The sequence below is a fragment of the Macaca mulatta genome, chromosome 7 (genome assembly GCF_049350105.2).
Source record: "Macaca mulatta isolate MMU2019108-1 chromosome 7, T2T-MMU8v2.0, whole genome shotgun sequence".
Classification (NCBI taxonomy): Eukaryota; Metazoa; Chordata; class Mammalia; order Primates; family Cercopithecidae; genus Macaca; species Macaca mulatta.
Window position 1 is genome coordinate 90,395,574 of NC_133412.1, and position 15,303 is coordinate 90,410,876.

The window sequence follows — 15,303 nt, forward strand, 5'->3', positions numbered from 1 at the left end:
ATCTTACAGCAGGATGCAGGGAAGGCCTCACTGGGAAGAGGACATCTGAGCAGAGCCTGGGAGGAAGTGAGCCCTGTGGCTACACGGGTAAAGGCTTCCAAGGCAGAGGTCACAGGGGTGCAAAGGCCGTGGTGGAGGGGCACGCTGGTGGGGTGGAGGCGGAGTGAGGGAGGGGAGAGTGAGAGTGAGGGGAAAGGATGGGATTTGGGAGGCAGAAGGGTGAGATTCCCAGGGCCTGGCTGGCCCAGGTGGCTGTTGTTCAAATAAGATGGAGTCCTGCAGGGTTTTGAGAGAGGAGTGACATGTTCCTTTTGGCTCTGAGAGGGCCACCGGCTCGGTATGGATGCCAGTTTATAGTGGGCAGAAGAATGGCAAGGCGACCAGAGGAGGCTCCTGCAGCAATCCCGGTGAGGATGGGGCTGGTTTGAACCAACTGGGGTGGCGCTGGCATCTCTGGTGCTGAGAAGACAGAGCTACCTGGGCTCCTCCCCTCCATCCCAAACTGTCCCTCCTTGTTCCAGGGCACCTCTTCTGAAGCTAAGTCCTAATCCCCTTGGCAGACTCATGACTCTGTCCTCAGGCTTCCGGGGCCTAACTCCAGTGAAGCCTTTCTTGGATCCCTGGCTCACATGGCAGGGATGGGAGCCACAGTGACTCCCTCGGGGTGCAGTTGTGAGGACAAGTGGCATATTGTCCATAAACTGCTTACAACAGTGTCTGGCACACGGACACCCATGTAAATGTAACTCTTAGCTATCATTGCTGTCACTGTCTCCTCGGTAAGAGATGGAGAACTCCTGCAGGGTGGCCATGAGTCTCATCTCAGCACCCAGCCACTACTCAACACGAAGAGAACTGAGCTAAATTCTACACATTTCTCCTAGTTCATTTCTCCTAGTTTCTGGTCTTTGGAGTAACCCAGAGACCTTCTTAAATATGTGAAGACAGCTCTTTTGTTCCCCTTTAAGTTTTCTCTTCTTTTGGCCAAAAGAGTTTGTGTGGCAGATGTTCAATCCCTCCCATTCATTTTCTACTCAGTCACTACTTTTCTTACAGTGGACAACACGGCCCAGATGTGGCCTGGAAGCAGCAAGAATGAACGTGATGAATAGGGACAATAAGCACACACAAACTAAAAAACTAGTCACTATCTCCTTTTTTTTTTTTGAGGTGGAGTTTTGCTCTTGTCACCCAGCACCCAGGCTGGAGCACAATGGCACGATCTCGGCTCACTGCAACCTCCACCTCCCAGGTTCAAGCGATTCGCCTGCCTCAGCCTCCCGAGTAGTCGGGCTTACAGGCATGCGCCACCACGCCCGGCTAATTTTTGTATTTTTAGTAGAGACGGGTTTCACCATGTTGGTCAGGCTGGTCTCAAACTCCTGACCTCAGATGATCCACCAGCCTTGGCCTCCCAAAGTGCTGGGATTACAGGCATGAGCCACTGTGCCCGGCCCCAACCATACAGCTCCCCCAGAATATATCTTAACACTAAAAATATAGAAGAGACATAGTCTCAAATAAAGGAGACATCTTTAAAATGAATAAAAACCTATGTTTATTTCTCTCATTACTCCTGAGAAATGGTGAAAGCTTTCAGAACAGACTGGTTTCTAGAGTCATCACTGTAGAAATATTGACCCCAGGACACAGATCTTATGCCTGCTGGGGGCTATGGTCAAGAAAACAGAAGAACACTAGAAGGTGCTCTTGGAAGGAGATACGGAAAATATTCAGTGGGGCAGACATTTACTGAGCGTCAACCAGGTTCACTAGACTTCTGGGCCTTCATAGGACCCAACACTCTCCCCAAGATGAGAATGACGATGGCCATGACCCAGGCATGACCATTATCCTTGAACCTAGAATAAGCCACATCTCTCCCAAAGGAAAAAAAATGTCTGTACCTGGGAAGAAAAGGCACAGAATAGGAGATTGGTAGCTGTGATTCTTTGCTTACAATCACAAAATAAACTGGTCCCTTTCCTTTTTGTTTTAAAAAAGGAAACTGGTTGTAGCACAGAGAATTTTGACGGTAGCAAAACTGCTTTGTATGATGCTATAATGGTGGAAACATGTCATAAATTTGTCCAAACCCACAAAATATGCAACACTGAGAATGAAGCCTAAGATGAACCATAGGCCGGGCGCGGTGGCTCAAGCCTGTAATCCCAGCACTTTGGGAGGCCGAGACGGGCGGATCACGAGGTCAGGAGATCGAGACCATCCTGGCTGACACGGTGAAACCCCGTCTCTACTAAAAAAAATACAAAAACTTAGCCGGGCGAGGTGGCGGGCGCCTGTAGTCCCAGCTACTCGGGAGGCTGAGGCAGGAGAATGGCGTAAACCCGGGAGGCGGAGCTTGCAGTGAGCTGAGATCCGGCCAGTGCACTCCAGCCTGGGCGACAGAGCGAGACTCCGTCTCAAAAAAAAAAAATAGATGAACCATAGACGTGGGTGATAATGATGTAGTGATGTGTCAGGGTAGGTCCATCAGCTGTAACAAATGTAGCATCTGGTGGGGCAGACCATGCGTGCCTGTAGCAGGCAGTATATGAGAAATCTGTCTGTACCTTCCTCTCAATTTTGATGTGAACCTAAAAGTACTCTATAGAATCAAGTCTAGGCCGGGCGCAGTGACTCACACCTGTAATCCCAGCACTTTGGGAGGCCAAGGTGGGTGGATCACCTGAGGTCAGGAGTTCAAGATCAGCCTGGCCAGTATGGTAAAACCCCATCTCTACTAAAATACAAAAGTAGCCCAGCGTGGTGGTGTGCACCTGTGGTCCCAGATACTTGGGAGGCTGAGGCGAGAGAACTGTTTGAACTGGGGAGGCAGAGGTTGCAATGAGCTGAGATTGTACCACTGCACTCCAGCCTGCCAGCCTGAGGAACAGAGTGAGACTCAGTACTCCCGGCCCCCGCCTCCACCAAAAAAAAAAAAAAAGAATCAAGTCTATTAAGATTAAAAAAAAAAAAGCTAAAACCAAAAAAAAAAAGAAAGAAATTTGAATGTGATTTTCTTTTTTAAAATAGGGACTCTGACTTCATCAATGTTACCCAACTTGATACTATTTCTATATTTTAAGCAGCCAGAGTAAAACATATTAATCTCCCCATCCTGGGCTTCTTTTTGTCTCTCATGAACTGACTCCCACTGGATCTCCTTTGTCTTGCCCTTTTGCAGTTGACTTTGTGAATAAAGACGTCAGGCTTTAGGGTGAGACCTGTTTGGCGCTATTGTGCTGAATCCAACTGTGAAAACAGCTTTGAGTCTGCTCCCGCCTTTGTATCTGCTGTGCTTCCAGGGTCAAGCCTGAGAAGTGGGGCCCCTATGTCTTGCTCATGGGGATGCCACTTGGCATGCCGTAGGCCACAGGATGCATTGCCATTGCCAGCACGTGACCACGGCAGGTGCTCTAGTGGATGTGGGCGGTGATTCTGGCCAACACACAGGTCACATCCAAGACACACGGAAGGGACAGGGGATGAGTTGGGCAAGGATCAGTAGTCCTGCCCCGGATGTCTCTACATCCCCTGTCCCCTTGCTGACTTAAAAAGCCAGATCTGCGGGGAAACAGAGTCAAGAGGAACGTGGAAAAAGCAAAAATTTCATTCAAAAAGTTTTGTATATTTAAGAGGCTTCCCACAAAAGTGATTTCTTGATTTGAGCAATTTGGAGAAATGGCCCTGGCAGGGGCACTGTTTTCACACGGGAGATTCCCGCAGAGTGGCGAGGGGTGGCTAGCTGTCCAGCCTCTTCTCTCCTTTGCCTCTGGTGCCAGAATGGAACATACCTCAGGCATCCCTCCTTCCTGCTGTCCAGCCCTTTCCAGTGGAGTTCTTACAATCTCCCTCCTCGTCGCGGCCCAGAGCCTCACAGTGGGAGGGTGACATAGCCCCCAGCACCTGGGGTGTAAGTGCAGCACACGGGTGCCACCCTGCTTCTGAGCCAGGGATTCTCTGCCATTCATCCCTCCTCTGGGGCTGCCCCTGCCTCCCTCCTATGGTGCAATGGGCATTGCCAGATGGACTGATAAACTCTCGTGTCCTGGGGCCAGCTGGAATTAAAAAACAAGCTCCACCTGCCGACAGTGCAGCCTCCTGACTCCACCATGGGGGAGCTCGAGTCTCCCCATGACAGAGGAGCACAAATGCACTCATGACTGCGGGTCCCACACCGGGCAGCTCAGGGCACAGCCCTTGCTCCACGCCCTTCCTTCCTCTCCCGCTCCTACTTCCCAGCTCTGCCTGGGGTTCTAGATGTACAGTCAGAAATATGGCTCAGCCCTAAGGAGCCACATAACCAGCTGGATCAGCAGTATACGAGGCTCACTCCTGTAGAGGAGGTGAACATGGGGCCATGGGGGCCCAGGGAGGCACCTTGCTCTGCCTCAGGGTTGGGGAAGTGATGTCTGAGCTGAGTCTCAGTCAGCAGGGTTAGCCGTGAATAAGCTAGGCCACTGTATCCTGGTTTACTCAGTTTTAAACTCTATTATCCAGTGTTAGAATGGTACATAGCCACTGAATGGCTATGTGGATGACAGATTAAAAAACAGTATGGTAAGATATTTGCAGCTTCAAAGAGAATAAAACATCTAGGAATCCAACTTACAAGAGATGTAAAGGACCTCTTCAAGGAGAACTATAAACCACTGCTCAGTGAAATAAAAGAGGACACAAACAAATGGAAGAACACAATATGCTCTTGGATAGGAAGAATCAATATTGTGAAAATGGCCATACTGCCCAAGGTAATTTATAGATTCAATGCCATCCCCATTAAGCTACCAATGACTTTCTTCACAGAATCGGAAAAAACTGCTTTAAAGTTCATATGGTACCAAAAAAGACCCTGAATTGCCAAGACAATCCTAAGTCAAAAGAACAAAGCTGGAGGCATCACGCTACCTGACTTCAAACTATACTACAAGGCTAGAGTAACCAAAACAGCATGGTACTGGTACCAAAACAGAGATATAGACCAATGGAACAGAACAGAGTCCTCAGAAATAAAACCACACATCTACAGCCATCTGATCTTTGACAAACCTGAGAGAAACAAGAAATGGGGAAAGGATTCCCTATTTAATATATGGTGCTGGGAAAATTGGCTAGCCATAAGTAGAAAGCTGAAACTGGATCCTTTCCTTACTCCTTATACGAAAATTAATTCAAGATGGATTAGAGACTTAAATGTTAGACCTAAAACCATAAAAACCCTAGAAGAAAACCTAGGTAATACCATTCAGGACATAGGCATGGGCAAGGACTTCATGTCTAAAACACCAAAAGCAACAGCAACAAAAGCCAAAACTGACAAATGGGATCTAATTAAATTAAGGAGCTTCTGCACAGCAAAAAAAAAAAAACAAAAAAAAAAAACAAAACTACCATCAGAGTGAACAGGCAACCTACAGAATGGGAGAAAATTTTTGCAATCTACTCATCTGACAAAGGGCTAATATCCAGAACCTATAAGGAACTCAATGAAATTTACAAGAAAAAAACAACCCCATCAAAAAGTGGGCAAAGGATATGAACAGATACTTTTCAAAAGAAGACATTCATACAGCCAACAGACACATGAAAAAATGCTCATCATCACTCACCATCAGAGAAATGCAAATCAAAACCACAATGAGATACCATCTCACACCAGTTAGAATGGCAATCATTAAAAAGTCAGGAAACAACAGGTGCTGGAGAGGATGTGGAGAAATAGGAACACTTTTACACTGTTGGTGGGACTGTAAACTAGTTCAACCATTGTGGAAAACAGTGTGGTGATTCCTCAAGGATCTAGAACTAGAAATACCATTTAACCCAGCCATCCCATTACTGGGTATATACCCAAAGGATTATAAATCATGCTGCTATAAAGACACATGCACATGTATGTTTATTGCGACACTATTCACAATAGCAAAGACTTGGAATCAACCCAAATGTCCATCAGTGACAGACTAGATTAAGAAAATGTGGCACATATATACCATGGAATACTATGCAGCCATAAAAAAGGATGAGTTTGTGTCCTTTGTAGGGACATGGATGCAGCTGGAAACCATCATTCTCAGCAAACTATCACAAGGACAGAAAACCAAACACCACATGTTCTCACTCATAGGTGGAAAATGAACAATGAGATCACTTTCATTGGACACAGGAAGGGGAATATCACACACTGGGACCTATTGTGGGGAGGGGGGAAGGATAGCATTAGGAGATATACCTAATGTAAATGACGAGTTAATGGGTGCAGCACACCAACATGGCACATGTATACCTATGTAACAAACCTGCACATTGTGCACATGTACCCTAGAACTTAAAGTATAATAATAATTTTAAAAAAACTAACTCAAAAAATAAGAAGAAGAAGAAGAAGAAGAAAAAGAAAATGTGGCACATATACACCATGGAATACTATGCAGCCATAAAAAAGCATGAGTTCGTGTCCTTTGTAGGGACATGGATGCAGCTGGAAACCATCATTCTCAGCAAACTATCGCAAGAACAGAAAACCAAACACCGCACGTTCTCACTTATAGGGAATTGAACAATGAGATCACTTGGACTCTGGAAGCGGAACATCACACACCGGGGCCTATTGTGGGGAGGGTGGAGGGGGGAGGGATAGCATTAGGAGATATACCTAATGTAAATGACGAGTTAATGGGTGCAGCACACCAACATGGCACATGTACACATATGTAACAAACCTGCACGTTGTGCACATGTACCCTAGAACTTAGAGTATAATAATACAAAAAAAATATTTGCACCCCTGTGTTCACAGCAGCATTATTCACAATAGCCAAAAGGTGGAGGTGACCCAAGTGTCCACCAAAGGATGAATAGATAAAGTGTAGTTTATGCATACAAGAGAACATTACTTGGTTATCAAAAAGGCGATTCTGATGCAGGCTATGACATGGATGAGCTTTATGCCAAGAGAAAGAAGGCAATAACCAAAGGACAAATCCTGTGCAATTCCACTTATGTGAGATCCCTGGAGCAGTCAGATTTATAGAGACAAAGTAGAATGATGGTTGCCAGGGGCTGAGGGGAAGGGGGAATAGGGAGTTCGTGTTCAGTGGGGGCAGGAAAGTGCTGTGGTTGGATGGTGGTGATGGCTGCATTAGGTGAAGGTACTTACTGCCACTGAACTGTACAATTACAAAAGGTCAAGATGGTAAATTTTATGTGTATTTTACCACAATTTAAAAAGATGGTATCAGTGGGTGGTTAGAAGCAAGTTGTAAATCAGTGAAGAAAAGTCACAGAAGCAGTGTTTCTTAAGCCCCAGGCAGCTGAAGGGGAGAGCAGAGGGCTGTGCCCGGGGTGCACACGTTCACGCCTGCAGTGCAGGAGGAGCCGTCTACAGGGGTTGCTGTGTGGTCTTCATGCACAAGCACTCCACAGCGTATTTTAGCTGTTTTTCAGCTAGACTTCTTGCTTCTGATCTTGACAAATCTCAATGAGATATGGGCAGAAAATGACTTTCTTAAAAGTTTTTTTTTTTTTTTTTTGGTGGCATAAAGAAATCACTTCACCCAAACCACCTACAGGAGCCCACCTACGATACTTGAACACCACTGTGCAACTAAACACCACAGTAAAATCACACTGACTCCAAATCCAGTAATTTGGGAAAGAAATTATATAGTTCTGTAAAAGAATTTATATTCCAATTACATTGTAGGCCCTATTTTTTTCCACTAGTAAGCCCTAAAAAACGTTAACAGCAACATTTATTAGCTGAGTTTGAGTTAGCTGCTCTTCTTAAAAGCATGATACTGTAATTCTTTTTTTTTTTTTGAGTGGAGTCTCACTCTGTCACCCAGAATGGAGTGCAATAGCGCAATCTCAGCTTACTGCAGCCTCCACCTCCTGAGTTCAAGGGATTCTGGTGCCTCAGCCTCCCGAGTAGCTGGGATTACAGTTGTGCTCCACCATGCCTGGCTAATTTTTGTATTTTTGGTAGATTCTGGGTTTCACCATGTTGGCCAGGCTAGTCTTTAAGTCCTGACCTCAAGTGATCTGCCTGCCGTGGCCTCCCAAAGTGCTGGGATTACGGACATAAGCAATCACGCTCGGCTCATTTTTGCAGTTTTAGTAGAGATGGAGTTTTGGCACGTCTGCCAGGTGGGTCTTGAACTCCTGGCATAAAGTGATCAGCCTGCCTCAGCCTCCCAAAGTGCTGGGAGTACAGGCATGAGCCACCACGCCTGGCTGAAACTGTAATTCTTTAGGAAGCCACAGTTAACACTTCTCTAATTCAGGGCACCCCTTCTCCCGTTCCTCTGCAGGAGTCAGAACGGACTCTGCTTCCTTTCCTGCCTAGCAGCGACTCAGTTCCTCCGCATATGCTTCAAGTTAAAGTATCCTAATGAGATGCTTCAGGCAGCTCAGTGACCACATGAGACCCTGTATTCTTATTGCTACTGTAACAAATTACCCCCAACTTCATGGCTCAAAATAACAGAGATTTATTATCTTGCAGTTCTGGAGATCAGAAGTCTGGCATGAGTCTCTCAAATCTAGAACCAGGGTGCTGAGAGGGCTGGTTCCTCCTGGAGACTACAGGGAAGAATCCATCTCCTGCCTTTTTCGGCTCTGCGCTGCCCCATTCCTAGGCTTGGGGCCTCTTCCTCCATCCTCAAGGCCAGGAGTGGCGGGGGAGTGTTTCTCACACTGTGTCACTCCGACCTTCTCTTCTGACTCATCTCCTACTTGGAAGGACCCTTGTGATGACCCCAGACTCACCCAGATAATCCAGAATAATCTACTTTAAGACCAGCTCATTACCAACCCGATAATCCGTTGGCCTTAAAATTTGCCAATAAAAGGACTGCCAATAAAAGCATCACAACTGACTACCAACCTGTATTAGTTTGCTAGAATTGTCGATAAAAGTATCATGAACTGGGCGACTTAAAACAACAGGAATCTATTCCCTCACAGTTTTGGAGGCCAGAAGTCCAAAACCATGGTGTCAGCACGGCTGGTCCTCCCTGAGGGCCCTGATGGAGAATGTGTTCTGTGTCTCTCTCCTAGGTTCTGGTGGCGGCTGGGAAGCCTTGGTGTTCCCTGGCATGCAGAAGCATCACTCCAGCCCCAGCCCCAGCCTGCATCTTCCCACAGTGTCCTCTGTGTGTCTGTGTCCTCACATGACCCTCTTCTTATAAGGACACCTGCCATATTGGATCAAGGCCCCAACCTACTTCAGTATGATATCATTTTACCTAATTACATCTGCCACGACCCTATTTCCAAATAAGATCACATTTTGAGATACTGGGGGTTAGGACTTCAATAAAAGAATTTTCAAGAGGATGCAATTCAATCCATACCACAACCTTAAGACCATCTGCAACCTTAACTCCTCTTGGCCACACAGGGTCACATATTCCCAGGTTCTACGATTAGAATGTGGACACCTGTGGGGGCCGTTATTCTGCCAACCACACACTCACTGCGTTCACAATTCTGAAAAAACTCGCTCCTATTTAAAATTCAATTTATATTTACGTCTTGATTTGGCTGAGATTTAAAATAGGTAAGGGCCTTGTGAGGTCTGCTGAGATGTGACAGTTGTTGGAAAGAAACAATGGCATCATCAGGGTCACACTTTTCTGACACAGTTATTTTATGTTGAATATAGAGTAAATCTCAAATGCAGGTAGCTGAAAAGAAGACCCTGGTAGGTGGTTACTTTCAACAACTTTAAATCCTCAAAAAACAGCATGAGATGTTGTATTACGACACAATCGGGGCTAACAAGTGGTTTGTTCAGGGGTCCAGTGTCAACTTTGTGCCTCCCCAGAATGTGTGAAAAAGGAGGCTCTGGTATCGACTGAGTGTCTAATCTGTGCCAATCTCTGTGCTAGGAACGTTCCCCACATTCACTCAATCAAAGTAAGGAAACAGGTGCCTGTGTGTGATTCTCTGAGCATCTGTTAGAGAAAGGCCAATTTCAGGTGGGGCATCAAGCAAGTCACACATACAACATCACAGCATAAAAAGAAGGGTGGGAAAGAGTCCCCAAGCTCCAGAAAATGCAGGCCAGGCCAAAGACAGCAGCCACTGGCACGGTCAACTCGCTCAGCCTCCGCTTGTTTGCTCCCAGACACGTGAGTGTCAACCTCACGTTGAGTCCTGAACCAAGGGCTAGGACACTTGACTCAGTTTCCCTGCCTTCACGAAGCTCAGGCAAGTGTGTGGTCCTCAGCGGGAGGGGAAAACATAAAAACAGACAATTTCTTTACCATCTCACAAGTGCTGGGAAGGAACTGGAGCTTGGGTTGGGTCCTGAAGGTCAAAGTGGAGCTGGTCAACCTAATAAGCAGGGCTCAGCATTCCGACGGAGTCCAGGAGGCAGAAGGGCTGTGGTGCAATTGACAAGTCTGGGATGTCTGGTCCACACCTTAAGGCTGGGGTGGGAGACAGGTGGCCTTTGGTGCACCCAGGAATCATGTGCCATAGGGCAAGATGATGGCTTTCCCCAAGGCAGCGGTAGCAAGGGGACAACAGGCCTTGGTGGAAGCCCTTTTTTTTTTTTTTTTTGAGACAGAGATGGAGTTTCGCTGTTGTCACCCATGCTGGAGTGCAATGGCACAATCTTGACTCATTGCAACCTTTGCCTCTTGGGTTCAACTGATTCTTCTGCCTCAGCCTCCCTAGTTGGAAGACTCTTAAAGGGTGGAGATGACAGGGCCTTTGGTATGTGGGGTCAAAGAGAAAAAGAAGGCAACAAATGTCAGGCTCAGGACTCTGAGCCCGAGAATGTTGGTGGTACCTCCACTGAGAGAGAGCACCCAGGAGAGGAGCTGGCCTGGGGTGGAAGGGTGGCGCTGCTTTAGAGGCTGGGTTGAGGGACCACTGGGCGCAGTGTCAGGCAGTTCAGCAGATGCAGTCTGCAGCTCGGGGTGTGGTAGGGTTGGAGACATAGGGCTGGAGTCATTAGCAGGAAGGTCATGGGGGAAACCAAAGGTAAGAAGGACTCATCCAGAGAGCACAGACACAGAGAAGACAGGCTGGAGGGCAGGGGCTTGGGGAATGCAAGCACCTGGGGGAATGAAAGCCTCCAAAAGGGATGCAGAGGGGGTGACCACCACCAGGCCAGGGATGCCGGGAAGGGACTGCACCTGTAGTGCTGGGGACTGAAAGGTGTCTTTGGATTTGGCAGCAGAGAGAGGCTGTTGGCCCAGAAGAGGCCTCAGGGGGAAGCAGGGATGGATGGATGAAGGAGAGGGTGGTCTCAATGCCTCTTAAGAAATGTGGTCTGATGTCTGCAAAGTGGGCTCTGCAGACCCTCCCTCTCAGAAAGGAAGTGAACTTTGGAAACCGGCCTGCCCAGAGGTGCCTGGGAGTCGGAGGGGGTGTGTGGGGGCCTGTGAGCCTCCGGCCTAGGGTACTGTGTGAGGAAAAGGAGAGGACAAGGGGATTTCTGTGGCTAGGGAAGCACCAAGAGTGAGCAAGAGGCAGAAGAAGCCACTGAGAACAGACTGGGAGTTTCCTCCTGCAGACACATGGGGATGGGACCCTGCCCACAGGCGGTGCCTCACGTAAGTCATCGTGGGCCAAACAACAGAGCCCATGACCCATCAGAGGCAATATCCAAGTTGTGGGCAGCTAAGGAGGAGGAGGCCAGAGCTCAGGGCCCAGGAGGACACCTGAGGGAAGGGCTTGGCCTTGGCCAGAGCTGGACTGCCGTCTCCCCTTGGGGTTTGGTGACGGGCCTGGGCTGGTGGATTACAGCATCCTGAAAAAGAGCCCAGCCTGAAGAGTGATCTAGTCCCTTCCTGTCCCAGGGAGACTTGGGCAGTCTGATCTGGAAAGCAAGATGGATCAGAGCTCTCACTTCTCATTTATTCTCTGCCCTGAGCTAGCCTGAAAAAACAGGCTCGCACCTACCCCTGGTCAGCCCTGTGACTCTAACATACATGTGGTCACCCCTCCAGTTTGTGCCCTTTTTTCTTTGTTTGTTTTTGAAACTGGGTCTCACTCTGTCACTCAGGCTAGAGTGCAGTGGTGCAATCTTGGCTCACTGCAGCCTCAACCTCTTGGGTCTCAAGTGATCCTTCTACATCAGCCTCCCATGTAGCTGGGACTACAGGCGTGCACCACCATGCACAGCTAAGTTTTTGATTTTCTGTAGAGACAAGGTCTCACTATATTGCCTAGCCTGGTCTTGAACTCCTGGGATCAAGCAATCCTCCCTTCTCGGCCTCCCAAAGTGCTCACATTAGAGATGTGAGCCACTGCGCCTGGCGTGCCCTGTCCTTCTCTACCCGCTGTCTCATTCTCATGCCCACTGTAACTCCCAGATGAAGAGGCATGAGACCTGCTGGTTTCCCTTTACAGAGGGAGAAACCAACCTGGAGAGACAGCAAGACTGGCCTCGGCCCCCCCATTCCTATGTAGGTGGGTCCCCTGTGCCTCAATTGAGGAGCTTTTTTATTCATATAATCCTACTTCCAGCACGGGTGCACCTGACCAGCCTCATCATGACACCCTGAAAGTTCAAGGTGCCCACATACTAAAATCAGACATTCTCAAATTCTCAGAAGGACCCTGGAGTTAGACAGACCCAGACTCAAGTCCTCACCCCACTGACTCCCCAGCTGTGTAACCTTGGGGGAGTCTGTGCTCAAGCCTCAGTTTCCTTCTTTGTAAGATGTTGCTCTCACGTCACAGGCTTGTTGGAGGCACGGCTGAGGTGACCTCTACCGAGCACTCAGCCCAGGCCTGACACTCCACAGCCCTGATAAACCCCAGCTATTACGACTGCTGTGACCGTTATTCTCCATCCAAGCGTCGGTCTTGTTAAGAGGAGTTGCTGTTCCCCCAAAGCCCTCTGGAATGGGCAGTCTATGTGGACAGTCCAAACCAAAACAGAGATGGTCACATTCATCTGAATTTTTTCCCTAACTTTCAATAGATTTGCATGATTCAGATAGGAGGGACAGGACCCTCACAGGTGAAGGCCTCTGAGTACTGAATCTTATTTTGGATTTACCTCCTGTGAGCTTGGGGTCTGATATGGTTTGGCTGTGTCCCCACCCAAATCTCATCGTGAATTGTAGCTCCCATAATTCCCATGTGTCATAGGAGGGACCTGGTGGGAGGCCATTGAATCATGGGGGTGGGTTTTTCCCATGCCGCTCTCATGATAGCGAATAAGTCTTGAGATGTGATGGTTTTATAAAGGACAGTTCCTCTGCACATGCCTTGTTGCCTGCCACTACATAAGATGTGCTTTTGTTTTCTTTTGGCTTCTGCCATAATTGTGAGGCCTCCCCAGCCATGTGCAACTGTGAGTCCATTAAACCTCTTTCCTTTATAAATTACCCAGTCTCTGGTATGTCTTTATTAGCAGCATGAGAACAGACTAATATAGGGCTCCTCATTTGTAAATCAGGGGCAAGAGCATTGGGCGTGTGTGTGAGGACTGAATGATAAGTAAATATATTGGGCATGGGGCATCCAGGAGGTGCCTGCACAGGGGATGCTCCAGGCATGCACATTCCTTCCTTCTCTCCACCGTGCAGGACCAGAGAGAAAGCAAGCACTTTGCTCTGCTTTGCTGTGGGAGGCAAGGCCCTTCCCAGTGCACCTGCAATGCTGCTCTCCACGCATGCTATGGGCTTGTGGGTGAGAGGCTGTGACAGGAGCTGGCCAGCCAACAGCCCATGCTCCCAGGCCCTTCCCAGGAAAGACCAGCGTCAGAGGTTCCCGTCTGCCTGAGACTGGGTCCCTCTCACAGCTCATGGCAGATGACAGCCAGCAACTCTGTTACAAAAACAACCAAAACACAGCGTTAACATGTGCTGTGCATAGTCCTGAAGACCTGTGGCTGCTTTTATTGAACAGATGTCTGCAAAGAAGGAGTGAGGTGGGGAGGTACAACTGTGACTTCACTAGCTGGGTTGTGATGTTCTCCCAGGGGACCTAGGGGGACTCTTTACAGCAACACGTGAGGCTTCCATGCAGCCTTTCTCCATTTAAAACTCGAGAATTATGAGTTCTCATATACATGGCCCCGAAAAGTCATATTGTTCCCATATTTGCTTTTTGAAAGAGGAAATGAAAATCTGCAGCGCATTGTGAGGAGCCCTGCACCATCTGCGCATGTGCGCGTCTCTGGACGCAGGCAGTTCTTCTTGCAGAGAGGCCCCACGACGCAGAGAACACTGTCTTTTGCTAACAGTAAGGACTACTGAGAAACCACTTTCACCCTTAAATCCTGTAGAAAACACTGATTTCGAGGCTTCAGTGACTTAGTTCAACCCTAAGAATCGAGTTGGGTGATCGGCCAGGGTCTTTCCATGTTTTCCTGAAAAAATCCTTGGGCCATGATGGTTAGTTCTCATGTGCTGGGGAAAGAGACAGAAAGGAAGGAAGGAAGAAGGGAGGGAGGGAAAGGAGGAGGGAGGGGAGGGACGGAAAGAAGGAGGGATGGGAAGGAGGGATGGGAGGGAGGGAAGGAAAGGTGGGACAGCAGGGAGAGAAGGAAAGGAGGAGGGACGGGAAGGAGGGAAGGAAAGGAGGTAAGGAAAGAAGGGAAGGAGAGAAGGAAGGAGGAAAGGAGAGAAGGAAGGAGGAAAGGAGAGAAGAAAGGGAGGAATGAAGAAAGGAAAAGGAAGGAAGGAAGGGAGGGAACAAAGGCAGGCAGGAAGGTTTTCAACACTTTGCTATTATAAAATATGGTTTAAGGGAAAGTATTTCTAAAATAGATTCTCTGGTTATTACACCAGCTAAGCCTTTTTCAGAGCTTCCTATGTACCAGGCAATGTTCTAAGCACTTTACATGATTCAACTTATTTGATCCTTGCTTTGATCCTATAAAGATCCATTCTACAGGTGAGGAAACCGAGGTACAGTCTCCAATCTCACTCAGGTCACTGCAAATACCATTAATTCATTCTTGTTTATGGCCGAGTAGTATTCCATCACATAAACATACCACAGTCTCTTTATCCACTTGTTGACTGATGGGCATTTGGGTTGGTTCCAAGATTTTGCAACTGGGAATTGTGCTGCTATAAACACGCTAGTATCTTTCTTGTATAATGACTTCTTTTCCTCTGGGTAGCTACCCAGTGGTGGGATTGCTGGACCAAATGGTAGTTCTACTTTTAGTTCTTTAAGGAACTTCCACGTTGTTTTCCATAGTGGCTGTACTAGTTTACATTCCCACCAGCAGTGTAGAAGTGTTCCCTGATCACGGCATCCATGCCAACATCTACCATTTTTTGATTTTTTGATTATGGCCATTCTTGCAGTAGTAAGGTG

At 47.8% G+C, this 15,303-nt stretch overlaps 1 protein-coding gene across 4 annotated transcripts in view; it reads right to left on the reverse strand.

Annotated features, from left to right (window-relative positions):
- The window catches only part of ADAMTS17 (ADAM metallopeptidase with thrombospondin type 1 motif 17), a 362,991-nt gene that overhangs the window by 29,522 nt on the left and 318,166 nt on the right, over window positions 1-15,303 (reverse strand). The gene's annotated exons all lie outside the window — the stretch shown is intronic.